The 21,503-nt window shown below is 52.8% G+C and overlaps 1 long non-coding RNA gene and 1 pseudogene across 1 annotated transcript in view; one reads left to right on the forward strand and one right to left on the reverse strand.

The window, feature by feature from the left end:
* The window catches only part of LOC138426861 (uncharacterized), a 93,101-nt gene that overhangs the window by 56,381 nt on the left and 15,217 nt on the right, over nucleotides 1-21,503 (reverse strand). The window lies entirely within an intron of this gene.
* On the forward strand, nucleotides 10,353-11,819 carry LOC138427256 (small ribosomal subunit protein uS19 pseudogene; annotated as a pseudogene).

Here is a 21,503-nt window from a genome sequence, read left to right on the forward strand (position 1 = left end):
GCAAAGCAACGGGGGAAACACATCAGCTGGACTTCATCGAAATCAAAGACACTCATGCTTCAAAGAGCATCACTGCGGAAGCGAAAAGACAACACAGATAGGAGAAACAATGTTTGCAAGTTACGTGTCTAAAATGGGCCTTTATGTGACCTATAGAAACTTCACTCTAACGGTGATTGCCAATGATTTGCTCTCAGGAAATTAGAGATAGAAAGAAACTTGCCCAAACTGATAAAGTGGAAGTGAAAGTTGCCCAGTCGTGTCCCGCTCTTTGCGACCCCGTGGACTGTATAGTCCACGGGATTCTCCAGGCCAGAATACTGGAGTGGGCAGCCTTTTCCTTCTCCAGGGGATCTCCCCAACCCGGATCGAACCCAGGTCTCCCACATCGCAGGCGGATTCTTTACCAGCTGAGCCACCAGGGAACCCCCAATAGAACACCTGCAAAAACCCTGCAGGTAACATCACACCTGACGGTAAGAAGCTCAAAGCTTTGCCACTAAGATCAGAAACAAGGGGAAAGTGCACCCCTCTCCCGCCACTGCTTTCCAGCACCACGCCGGAGCCCTAGCTAACGCACTAAGACACGGAAAGGAAATACAAGACATACAGGTTGGGAAGGAAGAAATGAAGCTGTCCTTGCTCACAGGTGACAGGATCATATGTGCAGAAACTCCAAAATAATCAATAACAACAACTCCCATGTTCCCCACCTCTTGTTTGCAGAAAAGTTCTAGCCTCTGAGGTCTTCCTCGACTTCCAAAGGGCAAATCAGAGAAGCGAAAACAGCAGAAACAAAGGCAAAGAGTCAAGCAAGACACAGTAGCAATCGTTTAGCCATAAACTACTTCTTCCTCCTTAGCTGTGGATAGTATCGTGAACCGCATCCTGGAACCCTTTTGCAGATACTGAAACCCCAGCAGGTGGGAGAAGCTAACTGCAGGCCGCCCACAAGCACAGCTGGAGCCGTGACGGTGATGACCAACATTCTTGAGACATCGCCGTTACTTCACCCGACTGCCTCTCTGAGAACTGCGCGAGCTCGTCGCCCGCCCTGGGACCCTCTCCCTCACGCTGTCTTTAAAGACCTTTCCCCCTGGAACTTCCGACAGTCCAGTGGTGAGGACTCTGTGCTGTCACTGCTGAGGGCGTGGGTTCAATCCCCGGCTGGAGAACTAAGATCCTGCAAGCCATGGCTATACATACATAAATGCGACTTGAAGGAAAAAAAAAAAAAAAAAGCCCTTCTCTGAAAGCCGTGGGGGAGTTCAGGTCTTTGGAACTGGAGCTGCCAGTCCGCCTGCTTGGTGCCTGCAACAGACACGGCGCTTCTTTCCGGCAGACTGTCAGCAGACTGGCTTTGCTGAGCGTTGGGCAAGTGGGCTCAAGTTTGGTTCTGTAACTAATGCCTTCTCGGGACAGGAGGAGCACAAAGGCACCTGCAGGGAAGTGCGGGTCTGCGCTTTGTTTGGGGCCCCACAGGGAGAGCAGCACACAACTATGAATGGCAGATACTGTATTCTAGAAAATTCCAGAAAAGCTACGCATTCCAGAAAGTCCCTTCCACTAATAACTGCAAAACACTGGCAAGAGATCAAATTTAGAAACCTGGGAAAGGAAACGGCGGGCAGAGCCAAGGAGAGGCCAGGGGCAGGCAGAGTGTGTGCGCACAGACACACACACACACACAGGGGCAGGGAGTGTGCGCACAGACACACACACACACACAGGGGCAGGGAGTGTGCGCACACACACACACACACACTCACTCGTGTGCCCTGGAGAAACGGCACAAACAGAAAGTAATAATCGGAAGTCAGCATATGATCCACCTGCCCGGGCAGGTATGTAGAGGCTCCGGCCCCGGAGGCCCCACACTGAGCCGCTTCTCTCTCTCCACCTGCTCCTCTGACCTACTCCACCCTCAACCCACCAGAACCATGGGCTGCCCTGGCTGCTCCGGGGGCTGCGGCTCCAGCTGCTGCTGCAAGCCCGTGTGCTGCTGCAAGCCCGTGTGCTGCTGTGTGCCAGCCTGCTCCTGCTCCAGCTGTGGCAAAGGGGGCTGCAGCTCCTGCAGGGGGTCTAAGGGGGGCTGCAGCTCCTGCGGGGGGTCTAAGGGGGGCTGCGGCTCGTGTGGGGGGTCTAAGGGGGGCTGCGGCTCGTGTGGGGGCTCCCAGTCCAGCTGCTGTGTCCCCGTGTGCTGCCAGTGCAAGATCTGAAGCTGTGACCTTGAACCCCCCCAAGTGACTCCGATCTGAGCTCCCATGACTGTGACCCGTGAGACGCCCGGTGTCCTCAGAATGCAGAGCCTCGTGCACCTCCGTCAGGAAAGGCGCCCCGAGACTGGCCCCTGGCGGCGCTGCAGGGCCGCCTCGCGCTCCCCCCGCAGCTTGTCGTTCTCACCTCTGCTCTAGTGTCTGCCTCTTACCCGGGTCTGAGCCAGAAACACCCCCACTTTCCTCACTGGCTCCAAGGACCAACTAGTGCTGTTACTGCCAGAGACCTGCCCACCTCCCCATCACCCCCCTTCACCACCTGTAGCATCTGAGCTCTGCGGGTTCAGGAACCCCAGGAGGTCGCTAACGCTCCCCCATCCTGGGATTGCCCAGGACCCCCAGCCCATCTCCCCTCCTCCCTGGACCTTGCTCTCCAGCACCTGCTCCTCTGTCCTCTGCCCACCAAGGTTTCCTCCAGACCCCAAAGAACCCCTAAATAAACACGCTCTCCAACACCAGCTGGGGCTCACTGCGGCTCTTTTTTACTTGCTCTGTAGACGAAACACCGTAGAAACGCCAGTGGGAGTGAAAACCGGTGAAGTTGAACTCAAATTCCCTTTTTGAGAGATGCATTTCCTCAGAATGCGTCCTAAGGGACAATTCCTAGTCATTCCTCAGAAACATGTGATAAGGCTATAAGTCAGATTATTATTTACAGAAGCGAGAACTCGGGCGGTGTTGCAAGTACAGAGAGTGTGGCCCGGTGGTGCAAGCTTCCCACCCCCTGGTGGGCACCAGGCAGAGGGCAGGGACACCTCTGCACGCTTGCCACCTGAAGGGACGGCTCTGGTGTCGGGAGGGACGTGGCCGCCCCCAGCTCCTGCGCCCTCAGGGCCTTAGCAGCGCTTCTCTTTCATTGCTGGCTGGCGCTCTGTTCTGCTCTGACGCAGTCGGGACCAGCCTCTTATGAGACTCTGAGCTTATCTCGTGAGCCTTTTTAAACTACACATTTATTTTGTTGTTGCTCGGCCACTAAGTCGTGTCCGAGTCTTTGTGACCCCATGAACACCAGGGTTCCCTGTCCTTCACTATCTCCCAGAGCTTGCTCAGACTCACATCCATTGAGTTAGGGATGCCATCCAACCATCTCATCCTCTGTCGTCCCCTTCTCCTCCTGCCCTCCGTCTTTCCCAGCATCAGGGTTTTTTCCAATGAGTCGGCTCCTCATATCAGGTGGCCAGAGTATTGGAGCTTCAACTTCAGCATCAGTCCTTCCAATGAATATTCAAGGTTGATTTCCTTTAGGATTGACTGGTTTGATCTCCTTGCAGTCCAAGGGACTCTTAGGAGTCTCCTCCAATACCACAGTTTGAAAGAATCAATTCTTCAGTGCTCAGCCTTCTTTCTGGCCCAGCTCTCACATCCATACATGATTGCTGGAAAAACCATAGCCTTGACTATATGGACCTTTGTTGGCAAAGTAATGTCTCTGCTTTTTAATATGCTGTCCAGGGTTTTCATAGCTTTTCTTCCAAGGAGCAAGCGGCTTTTAATTTCACATCTTGTTGATTCAAAGATATGGTTTAAAATAACACAAGAATGATGAAGGAAATGACCCAGATCTTCTAAATAATTCCTACAGGAAGGCACTCTAGACGCCGGAACTCTGGGCTCTCAGAAGAGAAGCATGCCAGGTTCTCAGAGGCCGCCAGCCCTCAACGGGCTCCATGCACACTTATGCAGCGCCTCTGGGTGCCAGGCCCTGTTCTGACTCAGGAAATGGCAGCAAGCAGTGTGAAGGACCTGCTCTCGAGATCGTGACTGTCCAATCAAGAGAAGCAGACAGAAGGAGCACGGTCAGCCTGTAGGTTATGCTGGGCGCTGAGATGGCGCCCTGGAAACGGGAGGGAAGGCTGGCAGGGCAAGCACCATGCTGCGGAGCCCAGATGCCACACGGAGGACCTGTGGGCACTTGGGGACACAGACGTGGCCGGCAGCCCTCCTCCCCCTCAGACTAGAGCAGTGATGCTTCCCAAGGCTGCAGGAGACAGGAAGGTTCTGGTTTATGACAAAACTCTCCCCACCCACAAAAAAAAAAGGAAAAATCTCATTTTTCATGGTTGAAGTGGTGCGACGCAGTTGCTTCCCTGGAGGTCCACTGGCTGAGACAACAATTCCCATGCAGGGGACGGGGTTCTGGCGAAAGCCGGAAGCCAGATTGGTGGAAGCGCTCTGTATTTGGGGGCCAGTGGGAAACAAACCCCAGTGTATCCCCTATCCTCTGTCCTAAAGGCCTGTGGCTGACTTTGGAACCATGGACAAACAGCCAGCAGGACAGGGTGGTCTTCATGGGCCCATTTTCTTTTCTTTTTAATAAGTATTTAAAATTAATTTAAAATGGGGGTGGGGGGATGGATCCAATCCCTGATCAGGAAACTAAGATCCCACATGCTGAGTGGTCAAAAAGAAGAAGAAATCTCATGCAGAGAGCTGACCTTGCCACTGAGTTTCAACTCTGCTCACGATCGAGGTGACACCTGCCGCTGGTCTCAGTGGTGGGCGCTTTTCCACATCCTCGACGGCAGAAAGAAAAGCTGCCAAGGACAAGTCATTCCCTAAGACCGTTCTGTAAAGCTTCACAGACCCATGAAATCCAGAGCCTTAGGGCCGCTCTCCTGCCCCTAACAGGACACGAGCCCCTGATGAGAAAGCCTCTCCCGTAATGGGATTTGTTGGTGCACCCACTCTGAAACAGGAAAATACCCCGTGGACAGCCACAGAAAAGCACACGCAAGCTCTCAAATCAAACGTTGTTGATGTGGCTGCGTCTTAATTTATGGGCTACGCAGCTGGCTCAGTGGTAGAGGACCTGCCTGCCAAGGTAGGAGATGCAAGAGACCCGGGGTTCGACCCCTGGATCAGGAAGATCCCTGGAAGAGGAAGTGGCAGCCAGTTATTTTTGCCTGAAAAGCCCCGCCAACAGGGGAGCCTGGAGGGCTAGTCCATGGCGTCACACAGAGCTGGGCCGGCTTAGCAACTAGGCACCCGTGCACCCACTCTGACTGCCCTCTGCTTAAGCCAGCTAGAACCGCACCACTCACATTACTTTGTAAGCAACTTGATTGGTTCCAATAGCACGTGTTATCATGCCTACCCTTCCTGGGAAGGGGCTGAAGGTCTGACTTTTACACGGCTCTTCATGTCTTTACGCCCAGACAAGCACAGCTCCCACACTGGACTCTCTCCTCTATGGTCACTTTCTTGGCCAGCCCTCCCGCCTCCCCCCGACCCCACCCAACCACCATGCTACCCCAGCCTCGGGGACACGCCCCAAATACACGCAGGAGACACGCTGTATCGTTTGCAACAAAATAGGGCGCTATTCTGCTCATTATCTGCAACTACCCGCTGAAGCTTCGGCACTCTGGCCACCTTATGCGAAGAGCCGACGCACTGGAAAAGACCCTGATGCTGGGAAGGATTGAAGGCAGGAGGAGAAGGGGGCGACAGAGGATGAGATGGTTGGATGGCATCACTGACTCGATGGACGTGAGTTTGAACAAACTCCAGGGAAATGAAGGACAGGGAAGCCTGACAAACTGCAGCCCATGAGGCCACAAAGAGTCGGACTTACTTACTGAACAACAGTGCATTTATCACTAACCGAAGCCTCAGGGAACGTTCTCCCATCCACCTGGCGTGGCTCATCCAATCTTCCTAAAGGGCGTTATTACTGGTTTCTAACCGGGTGGTATTTTTTGGCCGATGCTAATCTAAAGTATCCGTGTGTGTGTTTACGTTTGCTTTCATTTTTAGCAATTTCAAGGCAAACTGTCTTGATATCACCTAATTGTTTTAGTTGTTTTCGAGAAAAGGAAACTGCAACAATTTATATTTCCAGAAAAAGCGTATAAGGGCACCCTCTTCTTCAGATTCACTAGAAATAGGTGTTATTATTCTTGTTAATTTTTTCCCAACTGGTAGACATAAAATAACTCATTCTTACTTTGACTTGCTTTTATCTGACTACCAAGGAATTTGATCTACTTTTCATTGGGGGCGGCAGAGGATAAAATGGTTAGATGGCCTCAGCGATTCAATGGACCATCTGAGCAAACTCTGGGAGACGGTGAAGGACAGGGACACCTGGCGGGCTCCAGGCCACGGGGTCGCAAAGAGCTGGGCGCAAGTGAACCTCACAGTTTGCTCTTCAGATAACTGCGTGTATTCTACCTGGGAATTTCTAAGAGCTGATAAATGACCCCCGTGTGTTTTCTGCTGGATTGCTTGTATTCTACCTGGGAATTTCTAAGAGCTGATAAATGACCCCCGTGTGTTTTCTGCCGGATTGCTTGTATTCTGCCTGGGAATTTGTAACTGGATTTGCTTGTATTCTGCCTGGTAATGTCCAAGAGCTGCTAATGACTATAGGTCTAAGAGCTGCAAATGACCCCAGCAGCTTTTCAGGCTACAAGGTCAACGTGCAAACCTTGACTGCTCATCTGTTCACGTGCAATGAACAATCAAATTAAGAATGCGATTCCGTAGTCCTGCAAAGAATAAAATTCTTCAGAGTAAATTTAACAAAGGAAGTGTGAAATTGATGCTCTGCAGATGACAAAGCATTACGGGAAGAAACTAAAGATCCAAGTAAGTCAAAAAACATCACGTGTTTGCTGTGTTTAGTGCCTCTAAAAGTCTACCTTGAAGCCCTAACCCCCAGTTTGGCTATGTTTGGAGGTGGGGCCTGCAAGGAGGTCATCAAGGTTAAGTGAGGTCACACGGGTGGGCCTTCATCCTGTATGAATAGTGCTCTATTTTTTTTTTTTTGGTCATATCTCTTGGTTCTTGGCAGTGAAAGTGTCAAATCCTAACCACTGGATGGGAACTCCGAGGAGGAGGGTCTTTATGAGAAGAGAGAGCAGAGACCCTCCCTACCTCTCTCTCTGTCTCTCAAGCTGTCTCTCAAGCTGTCTCTCCATCCCTCCATCTCTCTCTGTGTCTCCATCTCTCTCTGTCTCTCCATCCCTCTCTCTGTCTCTCCATCTCTCTGTCTCTCCATCTCTCTGCCCCTCCATCTCTCTGTCTCTACATCTCTCTGTCTCTCCCTCTCTCTCTGTCTCTCCACCTCTCTGCCCCTCCTTCTCTCTGTCTCTCCACCTCTCTGTCTCTCCATCTCTCTCTGTCTCTCCATCTCTCTGTCTCTCCATCTCTGTCTCTCCACCTCTCTGCCCCTCCTTCTCTCTGTCTCTCCACCTCTCTGTCTCTCCATCTCTCTGTCTCTCCACCTCTCTGTCTCTCCATCTCTCTCTGTCTCTCCATCTCTCTGTCTCTCCATCCCTCTCCATCCCTCTCTCTCTGTCTCTCCATCTCTCTGTCTCTCCATCTCTCTGCCCCTCCATCTCTCTGTCTCTACATCTCTCTGTCTCTCCCTCTCTCTCTGTCTCTCCACCTCTCTGCCCCTCCTTCTCTCTGTCTCTCCACTTCTCTGTCTCTCCATCTCTCTCTGTCTCTCCATCTCTCTGTCTCTCCATCTCTCTGTCTCTCCATCTCTGTCTCTCCACCTCTCTGCCCCTCCTTCTCTCTGTCTCTCCATCTCTCTGTCTCTCCATCTCTCTCTGTCTCTCCATCTCTCTGTCTCTCCACCTCTCTGTCTCTCCATCTCTCTCTGTCTCTCCATCTCTCTGTCTCTCCATCTCTCTCTGTCTCTCCATCTCTCTGCCTCTCCATCTCTCTGTCTCTCCATCTCTCTCTGTCTCTCCATCTCTGTCTCTCCATCTCTCTCTGTCTCTCCATCTCTCTCTGTCTCTCCATCCCTCTCTCCGTCTCTCCATCTCTCTCTGTCTCTCCATCTCTCTGTCTCTCCATCTCTCTCTGTCTCTCCACCTCTCCGTCTCTCCATCTCTCTCTGTCTCTCCATCTCTCTCTGTCTCTCCATCCCTCTCTCTCTCTGTCTCTCCATCCCTCTCTCTGTCTCTCCATCCCTCTCTCTGTCTCTCCATCCCTCTCTCTGTCTCTCCATCTCTCTCTGTCTCTCCATCCCTCTCTCTGTCTCTCCATCTCTCTCTGTCTCTCCACCTCTCCGTCTCTCCATCTCTCTCTGTCTCTCCACCTCTCTGTCTCTCCATCTCTCTCTGTCTCTCCACCTCTCTGCCCCTCCTTCTCTCTGTGTCTGTCTCCTCCTCTCTTTCTCTTTCTGTCGCTCTCTTTCCCTCCCCCCATGCCTAAGCACATACATCGTAAAGAAAGACCGTGTGGAAAACACAGTGAGAAGGCGGCCATCAGCAACCAAAGGGAAAGTCCTCGCCAGAAGCTGAGTCGGCTGGCACAGTGATTTGGACCCCAGCTTCCAGAACTGTGAGAAAACAAATTTCTTTTGTTTAAGCCATGAGTCTACGGTACTTTGCTGTGGCAGCTCAGGCTGACAAATACAACATTCACGTATCAGAAGATTTAACAACGTGGAGATGGCAACACTTCCCAAACCGCTCTACAGATTCAATGAAACCTCCATCAAAATCCCAGCTGGCCTCTTTGAAGAAACTGACAAGTTGATCTTAACATGCATATGGAAACTCAAGGGACCCAAAACAGGCAAAACAGCCCTTGAAAAGAGAACCATAATTTAAAAACATAGTTAGAAAAGAGACTCACACTTCCTGATTCAAACACTCACTACAGAGCTCTTGTTGTCAAGACAGTGTGGCACCAGGAGGAGGGCAGACACGCAGACCGATGGGATAGACTCGAGAGCCTGGAAACAAACCTCGTCTGTGACCAGTGACTGTTGACAAGGGCGCCCGGATCAACGAGGAAAGGACAGTCCAAGTGGTGCTGAGGGGCTTCCCTGGAGGTCCAGTGGTTGGGGCTCCGTGCTTCACTGTCAAGCACCCAGGTTCAATCCCTGGTTGGGGAACTAAGATCCAACAAGCTGAGCAGCACAGCCAAAAAGGAAAAAAAAAAAAGATGTGGAGAAGACTGGACCCCCACACTCTTAGAAGACATGGGGGTAAATTTTCATGACCTCGAATTTAGCAATGGCTTCTTGGGTTTGACCCCACAACACAAGCAACCAAAGAAAAGAATAGACAGCATTTTAATGAAGTTTCGACATTTTGTGCATCAAAGGACACAACCAGAAAAGTGAAAAGATAACCAGCAAGACGGGAAAAATATTTACAGGTCACATATCTGTTAAGGGCCTAGTAACCAGAATATACTAAGAATTCTTACAACACAAAGAGACAGATAACCCAATGACAAAGTGGGCAAATGATCTCAACAGATATTCATTGGAAGATCTAGAAACGGGCAACAGTCACGTGGAAGGTTTGCAGCATCATTAGTTATCAGGGAAACTTAAACCAAAACCAAGATAACCGACCGCAATGAGAGACGCAGGCAGCACCACGAGAGTGTCCGCCGCAGCTAAATAAAGCCCAGCACAGCAACAAAGGCCCAGTGCAGTCAAAAGTACACACACATGCGCTTTCTAAAAAGACAGTGGGAGAAAATCTGGTGACCCTGGGTTCCGTGAGGACTTCTTAGACACATCAAAAACGTGACCCATACAAAATGATAAACTGCACTTCATTCAGATTAAAAATACCTGCTCTGCAAAAGCACTGTTAAGAGAATGAAAAGACAAGCCACAGCGGGGGCAGACGTTTAATATCTTCCCGAAGCACATCTCAGACACAGGACTGGCATCCAGACTACACAAAGAGTTCCTAACCTTGACGACAGAGAACAAACAACTCAGTTTGAAAGCGCGCAAAAGATCTGAAAGGCCACATCCCCAAAGAGACGTCAGATGACAACCAAGCGCGTGGAAGCCAGCCCGCGCCGCGGAGCATCCAGCATCGGCAGGTTTAAGCGGCCGTGAGACACCGCCCGAGACACTCCGGCAGGAACGCGGAGCGATGCAGCCACCAGGAAACTACACATATGCTCGCGCCCTCCTATTCAACCCTCGCCTTCCTCGGCATTTACCCAGAGGAGCGGAAGACTTGGGTCCACACAAAGGCTTGCACATGGGCGTCCACAGCAGTGTTACTAATAATGACCCCAACCTGGAAGTCACCGAGACGCCCTTGAGCAGGTGAGTAGACAGATGAACTGTGGTCCATCCAGACAATGGGATATTATTCAGCGCTCAAAAAGAAGCGATCGAGAACGAAAGATCCTTTCTCAAGAACCGGGAAGGTGGCGGAAGTGGAACAAAAAGAGAAGCGGCCCTTCCGCAAGCTCACCTACCGCGGCGGAGGCCTCGACCAGCCGCTGCACGTGTCCCGTGAGCAACCGATGCAGCTACGCAGCGCGCCGGCGGCGGAACCGCGGGGGAACCGCGCTCGTGCCGAAGCGGCTGCGCGAGGCGCCCGGGGAGAAGCCCGAGGTGCTGAAGACGCGCCGGCGCGACACGAGCCTTCTGCCCGGGACGGTGGGCAGCGCGGCTGGCGTCCACAACGGCAAGACCTTCAGCCAGGTGGAAACCAAGCCTGAGATGACTGGCCACTACCCAGACGGGTTCTCCATCACCTACAAGCCCGTGAAGCAGGGCCGGCCCGGTATCGGGGCCACCCACTCCTCCCGCTTCATCCCCAAGTAACCTGCTGGCCGATAAAAGCACATTTCTCTAAAAAAAGAAGAAGAAGAAGTGATCTATCAAGGCAGAGAGGAACCTGAAAAGCACGCTACTGAATGAAAGGAGCCGGTCTGGAAGGTTCACACACCGCGTGACTCCAAGCACTCCACGTTCCCGGAAAGGCAAAGCTGTGCAGACAGCAAACGGATCAGGCTTTGCAGGGATGGGTGATGGTAAGCAGCCGAGATGAATAAACGGAGGGCAGAGAATGTTTAGGGCAGCGAAACGGTTACTCTGTATGACACAACCACGACGGACACGTGTCCTTACACTCTTCTCAAAAGCCACAGAAAGCACTGCACGGAGTGTGAACTCTAAAGGGACCCTCCCTGCTGGCCCAGTGGCTGGAGTCCAAGCTTCCAAGGCAGGGGACACGGGTTCAAAAGCTGCTTGGGGATCGAAGATTCCACATGCTAAGGGGCAACTAAGCCCGTGTGCCACAACTAGAGAGCCCCCACGCTGCAACTCAGACCTGACACACCCACAAACAAGTAAATAAAATGTGGACTTCGGTTAAACAATGATAGATCAGTATTGGCTGATCAACTGCAACCAATGTACCACACTAATGGAAAATGTTTAAAAAAAATGGGAAATCGTACGGGTAGAAATAAAGGGTGTGTGTGGAAATCCTCTGTACTTTTTACTCCATTTTTTCTGTTAACCTAAAACTGTTCCAGAAAAATAAAGCCTATTAAATGTTTTTTAAAGCTTTGGGTGTGCACCTGACTCCCCTTAGCTACTCTTCATTTGCGTTTTGCTTACTTGTCACGCCTCCACAGCAAGAGCTCCATTTTATTGGGGGCTGGTGCCCAGTCCTCCAATCCTGTCGCCCCTTAAGTGTGATCTCAGACCTCCTGCTGCCCCGTGGAGTCCGCTGCATCCATAGGACACCTGTGCTGGCTGCATTCTCACAGGATGTGGAAGGCACGCTGGGCTCTGGCCCCGAGGCCCGTTAGGCGGCACAAGGCAAAGGTCAGCTCCCCACCGGGGCGTCGGGAGGAATCCACTCCGCTGCCCCGTGTCCCCACCGTTCTTCCAGAAGTAGAGAGGACTCATGCTTCCTTTTTTCTTACCTCCTTGGGGACAGAAAATGAGGACACTTGACCTGACTCCCACGGTGCTCTGGGGTCCTCTGGAGTCACATAAAGACAGACACACAGACCAATGGAACAGAATTGAGAGCCTAGAAACAAACTCTCATCTATACGACAAGGATCCAAGTCTCCCTCCAGACCCACTGCATCCCACTATTTCCCCAGGCCAGGGTCAGGACTCTTTCCAAGCTCTCTTCAAGTCCAGAGTTTCAAAGAAAGCTGAAACTTCATCCATAACCCCATTCACGACCTCCCTGCCCACTGCCCTTGAAAGACACATGGGTTGGAACCAGAGTTGACAACAGAGGAGACATGCTACATATTTAAGCTGCCATCTTCCTAGAATCCCCTCCAAATTTTATTCCTGAGATGCAAATTTTCTAAATATTAACCAATAGGATAGAACACTGCATCACACTAAACTATGACTGACATGGGTTTATTCCAGGCATGCAAGGATGGTTCAATACCAGGAAATCCAGTCACACCCACAGATGTAGAGCTTGCTATCTGACTATATACTAGGAAGCTCGGAGATAAGGGCGCAACCGAACACGGGTGCTGCAGACTGTGAGGTCAAGCAGAAGACAAGCTTCAGGAGGAGAAAGGTACATCCTTACCGATAGCATCATGTAATTTGCAGGGCTCCTTCTCAGGACCAGAATTGGAGGTAGAGACTGAAAGAAAAGCAGAGAAAAGGGCAGGGAATCCTCATGAAAAGCAAGGATGCCCAGCCAAGGGCAGCTGGGCTGGGGGCACGAGGAGGAGCTGGTGCCCAAGTGGATTCGGGAGCACTGACACCCGAGCCGCAGGCTTAAGTCCTCCTTTTCAGCAGAGTAATCCTCTTATGCCCTCTTCAGGGCCTAGAACCATCCCTTCAGCCAGTGTCCTCGGATCAGCAGTGGCTTAGTGACTAGAGGGGAACCTCTCTTGCTCCCATGGAGCAAGGCTAGCGGGGAGGACTAGCAGCAAAAGCAGCAGCCTCGGGGGAGATGGTTTGAGCGGAGAGGGGAAGAGCAGGACCTGAGACCCCGGGAAGGGCAAAGGCACTCAGGGACGGAAAGGGGCTACCTTCTAATACCAGGGTGGGGGGTTGTTCAGTCGCTCAGTCATGTCCAACTCTTTGTGACCCCATGGACTGCAGCACACTAGGCTGCCCTGTCTTGAGTTCCCCGTCCTTCCAAGTTCCAGGCCTTTGAGTTCCCCGTCCCCTGAGTTCCCCGTCTCCCGAGTTCCCTGTCCTCCGAGTTCCCCCTCCAAATTCCCCGTCCTTCCGAGTTCCAGGTCTTTGAGTTCCCCGTCCAGAGTTCCCCGTCTCCCGAGTTTCCTATCCTTCTGAGTCCCCTGTCTTCCTGAGTTTGCTCAAACTCACGTCCATTGAGTCAGTGATGCCATCCACCCATCTCTCCTCTGTCACCGCCTTCTCCTCTTGCCCTCAGTTTTCCCCAGCATCAGTCCATTTACCAATGAGTCAGATGAGGGGATTGGGGCTAGAGCCTTCTTATCTGGATATTAAAGGAACTGCCAGAGGCTCAAGTAAAAAGAGGCAAAATCGCCGACATACTCGTTCACACCTAGGAGCCAAGCAGAAGCCACCTTCAGGTGACAGGCTCACAGGCAACCTGCTTTCTTCTCGGTTTTTTTTTTTTTTTACTGTTTCCAGTAAAGACCAAGAATGATCTTTAAACTCTACTCATGTAAGAGTGACACCGTCGTGGAGACGCCAGCACAGCGAAGGCAACAGCGCCCGCGTGGACTCCGCCACCTGTAGGTCATCTGAGGTCAGCAGAGAGGCCAGGGGACCAGTGCCCTGGAGGCCCCGGGGAAGCGCCGAAGCCTGAGGTCCTAAGTACAGGGGCCAAGAAAAGGGGAAGAGGACAAAGAGGGGACAAAGCAAGCGGATGCTTCCTCCTGAGCCAGGAGGAAGGCAGCAGCGAAAGGGAAAACAGGGCTGGAGAAATCAAAACCAGTCACGAGGAAGTGAGCATGTGCCCAGCATCTCACCTGACCCCGGCACAGGTATATAGAGGCTCCCGGCCCCGGAGGCCGCACACTGAGCCGCTTCTCTCTCTCCACCTGCTCCTCTGACCTACTCCACCCTCAACCCACCAGAACCATGGGCTGCTCTGGCTGCTCCGGAGGCTGCGGCTCCAGCTGTGGGGGCTGCGGCTCCAGCTGCTGTGTGCCCGTCTGCTGCTGCAAGCCCGTGTGCTGCTGTGTGCCAGCCTGCTCCTGCTCCAGCTGTGGCAAGGGGGGCTGCGGCTCCTGCGGGGGGTCTAAGGGGGGCTGCGGCTCGTGTGGAGGCTGCGGCTCCAGCTGCTGTGTGCCCGTGTGCTGCTGTGTGCCCGCCTGCTCCTGCTCCAGCTGTGGAAAAGGGGGCTGCAGCTCCTGTGGCTGCTCCCAGTCCAGCTGCTGTGTCCCCGTGTGCTGCCAGCGCAAGATCTGAGGCTCTGCCCGAGACCTTGGGTCCCTCATGTTTGGAGTCTTATCGTCTCATGTTCTCCGGCATCAGCTCCTTTCCACACACCCTCCCTGATTTACCCACAGCCTCCCCTCCTCCTCGCTCAGGTACACGTCTCCCTCCAGGTTCAGCACTGGGGCCTGTGCTCACCCTGCTCTCCAGGGAGATGTGTATTTCTGGTCACAGGAGACACATCTCCTTAGAATCAGGTGGCCCTTCAGAGTCACGTGTGGGTCACCTTCTGCTCTTCCTGGGCCAGCTGGGACCCTGCAAGGCCAGGGCCACGTTCTGAGTGATGGCGAAGGACCCTCCTTCCCTGTGCCCTCTGCTCCCTACGAGAGCTTCCTTCCTTCCTTCCTGCTGCCTCCAGCTCCCTCTGTTTATAAAAATAACAACTGAATTCCCTCTAATAAATATGTCCCATCTCTGACGCCGACTGTGATTGCCTTCCTTTCACCCTGTTTCTTGGGTGGTGACGATTGGTGCTTCTCTGTAAATGTGCTCTGGGATCCGAGGATCGTGCTGGGAGGTCCAAGCCAGAATGCCCACACGTTCACAGAGCATGCACTAGCTTCTGTCTTCCCAGCAGCCCGCAAATAGCCTCTCCCTCTCTGCCTCCAGGACAAGAGGGCTCAGCCCTGGGGGAGAGGCAGTGGGCGGTCCACCCAGGAGGTCCTGATGGGCAGCGGTCCTGGGCGTGGTAGGTGTACCCGGTTGGGTAAAAGGCACCCACCCTCCCACCTCCTTCTCCTCCCAGGTCCCAGGACAGGGATGCTGGTTCTCAGAAAGACCTCAGGGCCAGCCACGGCTGGGGAGAGGAGGTATAAAACACCAGGATCCCCTGCCCAGCAAGCCACATCCCACCTTTTATAAATTATTGAATGAAAAATCCTTCAAATTCTATAGTGCTTTACAATTTTCAAAAGTCTGACACACAGATCAATGAAACAGGGTAGAGAGCCCAGAAATAAACCCATGCTGCTGCTTCTTAGGCGCTCCGTCGTGTCCGCCTCTGTGACCCCATCGACTGTAGCCCACCAGGCGCCTCTCCCCATGAAATTCTCTAGGCAAGAGTACTGCAGTGGGTTGCCATGCCCTCCTCCAGGGGATCTTCCAGCCCAGGGGTCGAACCCAGGTCTCCCACATTTCAGGCAGATGCTTTACCAGTGAGCCGCCAGGGAAGCCCCATGGAGCCATAGACAAACAGTCAATTACTCTATGACAAAGGGGGCAAGAATATACAGTGGAGAAAAGACAGTCTCCTCAATAAGCGCTGCCGGAAAAACTGGACAGCTACCAGCGTAGGAATGAAATGAGAACACTCTTTAACATCACATACAAAAATAAACTCAAGTGGATTAAAGACCTAGACGTAAGAGCAGATACTATAAAACCCTTAGAGGACAAGCAGAGCCCTCGACATTCATCACAGCAGTACTTTCTGGATCTGTCTCTTACAGTAAAGGAAATTAGAGTAAAAATAAGCAAATGGGACCTAATTCGACTTCAAGGCTCTTGCACCTCAAAGGCAACCATCCACAAAATGAAAAGACAACTTACTGAACGTGAGAAAATATTTGCAAATGATACGGCAGATGAGGAGTTAACATCTAACACACAGAATCAGGTCACACAGCTCAGCATCAAAAAGAAAATTAACCCAACTTTTTTAAAAGGGCAGGAGAACTGAATGGATAGTTTTGCAAAGAGGAAATGCAGAGGGCAACCAGCACGTGCAAAGATGCTCCCCGTCAGCAACGATCAGGGAGACAGAAGTCAAAACCACAGCGAGATAATCACCTCACACAGGCCAGCATGGCCACCAAAGAGCAAACAGCTAACACAAGGCGGTGAGGAAGTGGAGAAAAGGGGCGCTGGCACACTGCTGGGGGGAAAGCAAGCTGGTGCAGCGCCTGTGGGAAACAGTACCCTACGACCCAGCACGTCCACGCCTGAGCCTGCATCGGAAAGAAACAGAAGACACGAACTCGAAAAGATACACGCATCCCAGTGTCTGCAGCTGCACTATTTACAACAGCCATAAGTTGTGTGGAGACATCAGTGTCCACGAGTGTCCAATTCTGAAAAATCAGGGTTTCAATGCATGGTCTTTTCTGGGCTCCTCCTCTGTCCCTTGGTCTATTTATCTGTCTCGGCGCTGGCAGCAAACTTTTAGCATCCGAGAGTTGAAGAACACCTTAATATCTGCCAGAGGGCTCCCTCTTGCCCGTTATTCACAACTGCCTCAGTTACTCATCAACTTTACACAGAAGTTTTAGACCTATGCAGAAATTTCCAAATTAAATCCTTCTGGGACTTCTATTGGAACTGAACTGAATATGGAGCATCATATGGGGAAATTAGCATTTTATAATGTTAATTCTTTCCACCCCAAAACACAGTATCAGTTCAGTTCAGTCACTCAGTCATGTCCGACTCTTTGCCACCCCAAGGACTGCAGCACGCCAGGCTTCCCTGTCCATCACCAACTCCCGGAGCTTGCTCAAACTCACGTCCATCGAGTCGGGATGCCATGCAAACACAGTATACGCCTCCATTTTTCAGTTCCTCTGAGTTCTTTTTAAAAATAAATAAATAAAACAGGGATTGCCGCGGTGGTCCAGCAGCTAAGATTCTGAGCAGATTTTTACACTTTGCCCTTAGGGGTCTCAGGCATTCTTTACAGATCAATCCTTAGATACCTAAGATTTTGCTGGTATTTTGAATAATGGCTTACTCTCCATTGGATTCTCTATTTACGGTGAAAAGGAATCCTCTGTTCTTGTTGGTTGATCTGGAAACCTTGAAAACAGGGCTTGGCTTTGCTACCTGCTGGCTCTTTGAGGCTGTTATTTAAACCATCACGTTCTTTACAAGAGGGTAAGGACTTCCCTCCTCCCGTCCTCCGCGGACAGCAGGGCTGGGCTCGCTGCCAGGCTTCCGCAGAGGGTCTGCAGTTGCTCTGGAGGGCTACGTTTACTGCAAGCTTTCAGTGGACGGGGACGCAGCCATCCCACGCATTCGCCTCTGATCTTCCCAGCCCCCACCGCGACCAGAAACGCCTTGAGGACCCGGACTCTGGTCACCAGGCCCTGGTCCAGGCCCTGCAGGTGTATCCTCATCTGTGAAGAGCCCCCCGCTGGACTCCAGTCTCCAACAGCTCGATGTGTGCGGCTGCTCTGAGCGACAGCGCCTTCAAAATCTCCTCTGGCAACCAGGCAATCGGCCTCCTCTTGGGGCCGGGGAGTCCCCCGACCACTGCAGGGACCGACTTGGACACCCCGAATCTCCGCTCCAGCTCAGCCCTCCACGGCCCCCGGGGAGTCCCCTGCCGCCTCAATGGGGGCGCAGGGCAAGCAGGGACACCGGAGGGCGGGTCCTTCTCCTCCCGGGCGCCAGGGGGGGCAGCTTGGGGAGGAGACACGCTCCAAGGTCAGAGCCCAGGCGGACGTGAGGGCCGACAGGTGAGCAAGCGGCTTCTGCTGAGAGAAGCGGGGGACTGCCCCCGCACACACCCCCGGCCTTGACTCAAGGGTGTCAAAAGCAAGGCAGCGGGCTTAAACCGAGGCGCTTCTGCTACCCTATGTCACCACACCGAGACAGGGCCAACGACGGTTTCAGCTTCTCCCAGGAGTGGAATGCTGAGCCAGTCCATCAGGAATGGCCTGGTCAGCTCAGGGGACGCCTCCTGACCGACCCCCGGCGCCCCAGGGAGACCAACCCGCACGCACCCGGCCCACTCCTGGCTACCGCGACTGCCTCCTGCCTGGAGGAGCCTTCCCTGCGCACAGCTCCTTGGAGTTTCTTCTGTCTGCTGGACGGGGTGCTACCTGAGTCACACCGTGCTGAATAAAGGAAATAAGATCTCCAAAATGTAGTTGAGTTTTGTTTTTAACACAGGGAAGAAGTAGGCCAGAAAAAAACCCAAACACCAGCAAGGCAGCTGAGAACCCAGCCCCGGCTTCACTGGACGATTCCCACAGGTTAAGCACAGATGAACTGTGAGCTCACCATTCAACATTAACCACCACAGGAAACGCCAAACCACCCAGGAATGTTGTCTCAGCCCAAACAACAAGCAGCAGATTTAGAACCCTGGAACCTCAAAGACAAATGCACTCAGTGGGTAAACAGAATACACTTCAAATATTTGAGCAATAAAAATTAGAAAGGTATCAAACAGGTGGAAATAGAGCAGGCAGGGACTTCCTTGGTTGGACTTCCTTCCAGTGGTTGACAGTCTGTGCTTCCAATGCTGGGGGCATGGGTTCAAACCCCGGTCAGGTAACTAAGACCTATATGTCACGTGCCCTCCCAAAAAAGAGCAAAGGCATCTTTGGAAAAAGACAAAGTAGAACTTCTGATAATTAACACTCAAAGTAGCCTCCAATCAGCTACGGCCAAAGAGAAAGCGGAATCCAGAGAAAACACCCAGAATGGCACCCAGGAGATGGAACGCAGAACCTGAGAAAGTCGCCTCCGATTCATGGGGCCAGGCCAGCAGGTCCTCAAAGACCCAACCTCACAACCAACGCTTCTGCTCCCGGGCATCCACTCAAGAGACATGAAAACACACGTCAGCACAAAAGCTTGGATCCCAACGTGTAGTAGCATCTCCCAAGACAGCCAAAAGCTGGAAACAATCCAAATACCCATCAAGAGGTAGATGTGTAAACACAAGGCGGACCATCCACACGGCGGAATAACACTTGGTGACAAGGAGAGGAGTGACCTAGCGATGAAGCATTGATGCGTTGACAATATGTGAAAAAAAATGGAAGTGAGCGTGTTAGTCGCTCAGTCGTGTCCAACCCTTTGCAACCCCCTGGACTGCAGCCCACCAGGCTCCTCTGTCCATGGGATTTGCCAGGCAAGAATGCTGGAGTGGGTTGCAGGTCCCTTCTCCAGGGGATTTTCCCAATCCAGGGATCAAACAGGCAGATTCTTTTGATGACGTGGATGAGCCTTAAGTTCAGCATGCCGAGGGAAAGAAGCCAGTCACAACAGGTCTCACGTAGTATCAGTTACGTGGAATGCCCAGAACAGGCTAACCTAGAGACGGAAGATAACCTGGGACGGGGGAGGGGCGGGGTGCGGGTTGGGGAGGAAGGGGGGTGCCAGGGACGGCTGTGGGGTCTCTCTGGGGGTGCTGAAATGTTCTAAATTTGGTCATCGCGGAACGATGCTGTGTATTTTTTTTTTCTTTTGGCCATGCAGCTTGTGGGAGCCTAGTTTCCCGCTCAGGGAGGGAGCCTGCCCCCTCTGCGTGAGAGCGCCGCGCCCTGACCGCTGGACCGCCGAGGCGCTCCCTGCACTGCGCGCTTCAAGCGGAAGAACGGTGCGATGTGTGAATCTTATGTCAGGAGGGCTGGTTTTTCTAAAACCACGGGCAGAGCAGCGTGACATCTGCCCATTCAGAGAACGGGCACACACACTGAGGACAGGCCACTTCACAGAGAATCTCCCGAAACGGCGAGGAAAAGCACCGGCTTCCCCAGCGGCGCAGCGGGCAGAGAATCTGTCTGCAAAGCAGGAGACACTGGTTCGATCCCTGGATCGGGAAGGTCCCCTGCAGCAGGAAATGGCAACCCACTCCAGCATTCTTGCCTGGAGAATCCCATGGACAGAGGAGCTGGTGGGCTACGGCCCAGGGGGTCGCACAGAGTCACACACGACTGCGCACACGGCACACCAGGCACCCTCGGGGGCCTGAAGCACCTAAGGCGGCGGAGACAGTCACACCCTCAGCAAACTCGTGAAATGAACACAAGACAGACGCTCAGGGAGGAGGCGCAGACGGCCGGACCTCAGCAAAGACGGGCCACAGACAGCCCTGGGGGAAACAGCCGCCCGTCGGGAATTCCGTCCCCAGGGAAAATAATGCCCACAGCGAGGGGGGCGAGCCACCCACTCCCACGGAAAGCAGAGTCGGCTACGACACGCTCGGTGAGGGGGCTGCAGAGGACGGCTCTGAGAAGCAGGAGGGTGAGAGGAGGAGGCCTCAGGGCTGAGAAGAGGGCCAGCAGAGCTGACGCGGGGTGAGGTGACGCAAACACTGGCTGTGAAAACACGCAAGAACACACCGCGGCAGCAGAACAGGTAGCGCTCCGACCCCAGAGACCCAGCCACACAGGACGGAGCCGGGCGAAGCTCCCTGAGCTCTGCGCACCGCTCCGCAGAGGCAGGCAGAGGGCCCTGCACACTCAGACAATCTTTATTCAAAACACGCATGAGACAGGGGCTTCCCTGGTGGCTCAGCGGTGAAGAACCTGCCTGCCAATGAGGCATATCCAGGTTCGATCCCTGGGTCGGGAAGATCCCCTGGAATAGGAAGTGGCCACCCACTCCACTCCAGGATTCTTGCCTGGAGAATCCTATGGACAGAGGAGCCCAGGGGGCTACAGCCCCTGGGGTCACAAAGAGTCAGATACAACTGAGTGACTAACACTTTCTTTTTCTGGCACTCCCCGTGCAGGGGGCCCAGGTTCAACCCTTGGTCAGAGAACGAGATCCCACATGCTGCAGCTAGGACGCAGGGCAGCCAAATAAATAAACATAAATAAATAAAATAGAATATGTCTGCAATGGAGAGGCTTGTTAGTAACACAGGGAATACAGTAAATAACTTCTAAGTCAATCAAGGTAAAAGAAAAAGAAAAGCTTCGAAACCCCATATCTGCAAGGAGGGATAGAAAGAGAGCATTAAAATAGGGCAACTAAATGCAGAGAAGGGAAGGAGCAACAGTGAATAGATCAGAAATCACACTGAGTCACATGGATTCCGCTCACGGGTTAATGGACAGAACCCCCAAATACGCGAGTTTTTCAGATGGTTCTGCGCTAGTCACAAGAGAGTACCCCAAAACACGAGCGCAGAGGAGGCTGAAAGACCCTGGCCCGGAACAGGCACGCCAGCCAGCGTCAGGACAATGCGGATCAAGCAAGAGGTCTCCTTTTTTTATTGATTCTTTTCATTCCCTTGGCTGTACCAGGGCGTAGCTGCGGCGTGTGGGATCTTAGTTCCCTGACCAGGAATCAAATCCAGGCCCCCTGCACGGGGAGCACGGAGTCTCAGCCACTGGACC

This window comes from Ovis canadensis, chromosome 21, assembly GCF_042477335.2.
Source record: "Ovis canadensis isolate MfBH-ARS-UI-01 breed Bighorn chromosome 21, ARS-UI_OviCan_v2, whole genome shotgun sequence".
Lineage (NCBI taxonomy): Eukaryota > Metazoa > Chordata > Mammalia > Artiodactyla > Bovidae > Ovis > Ovis canadensis.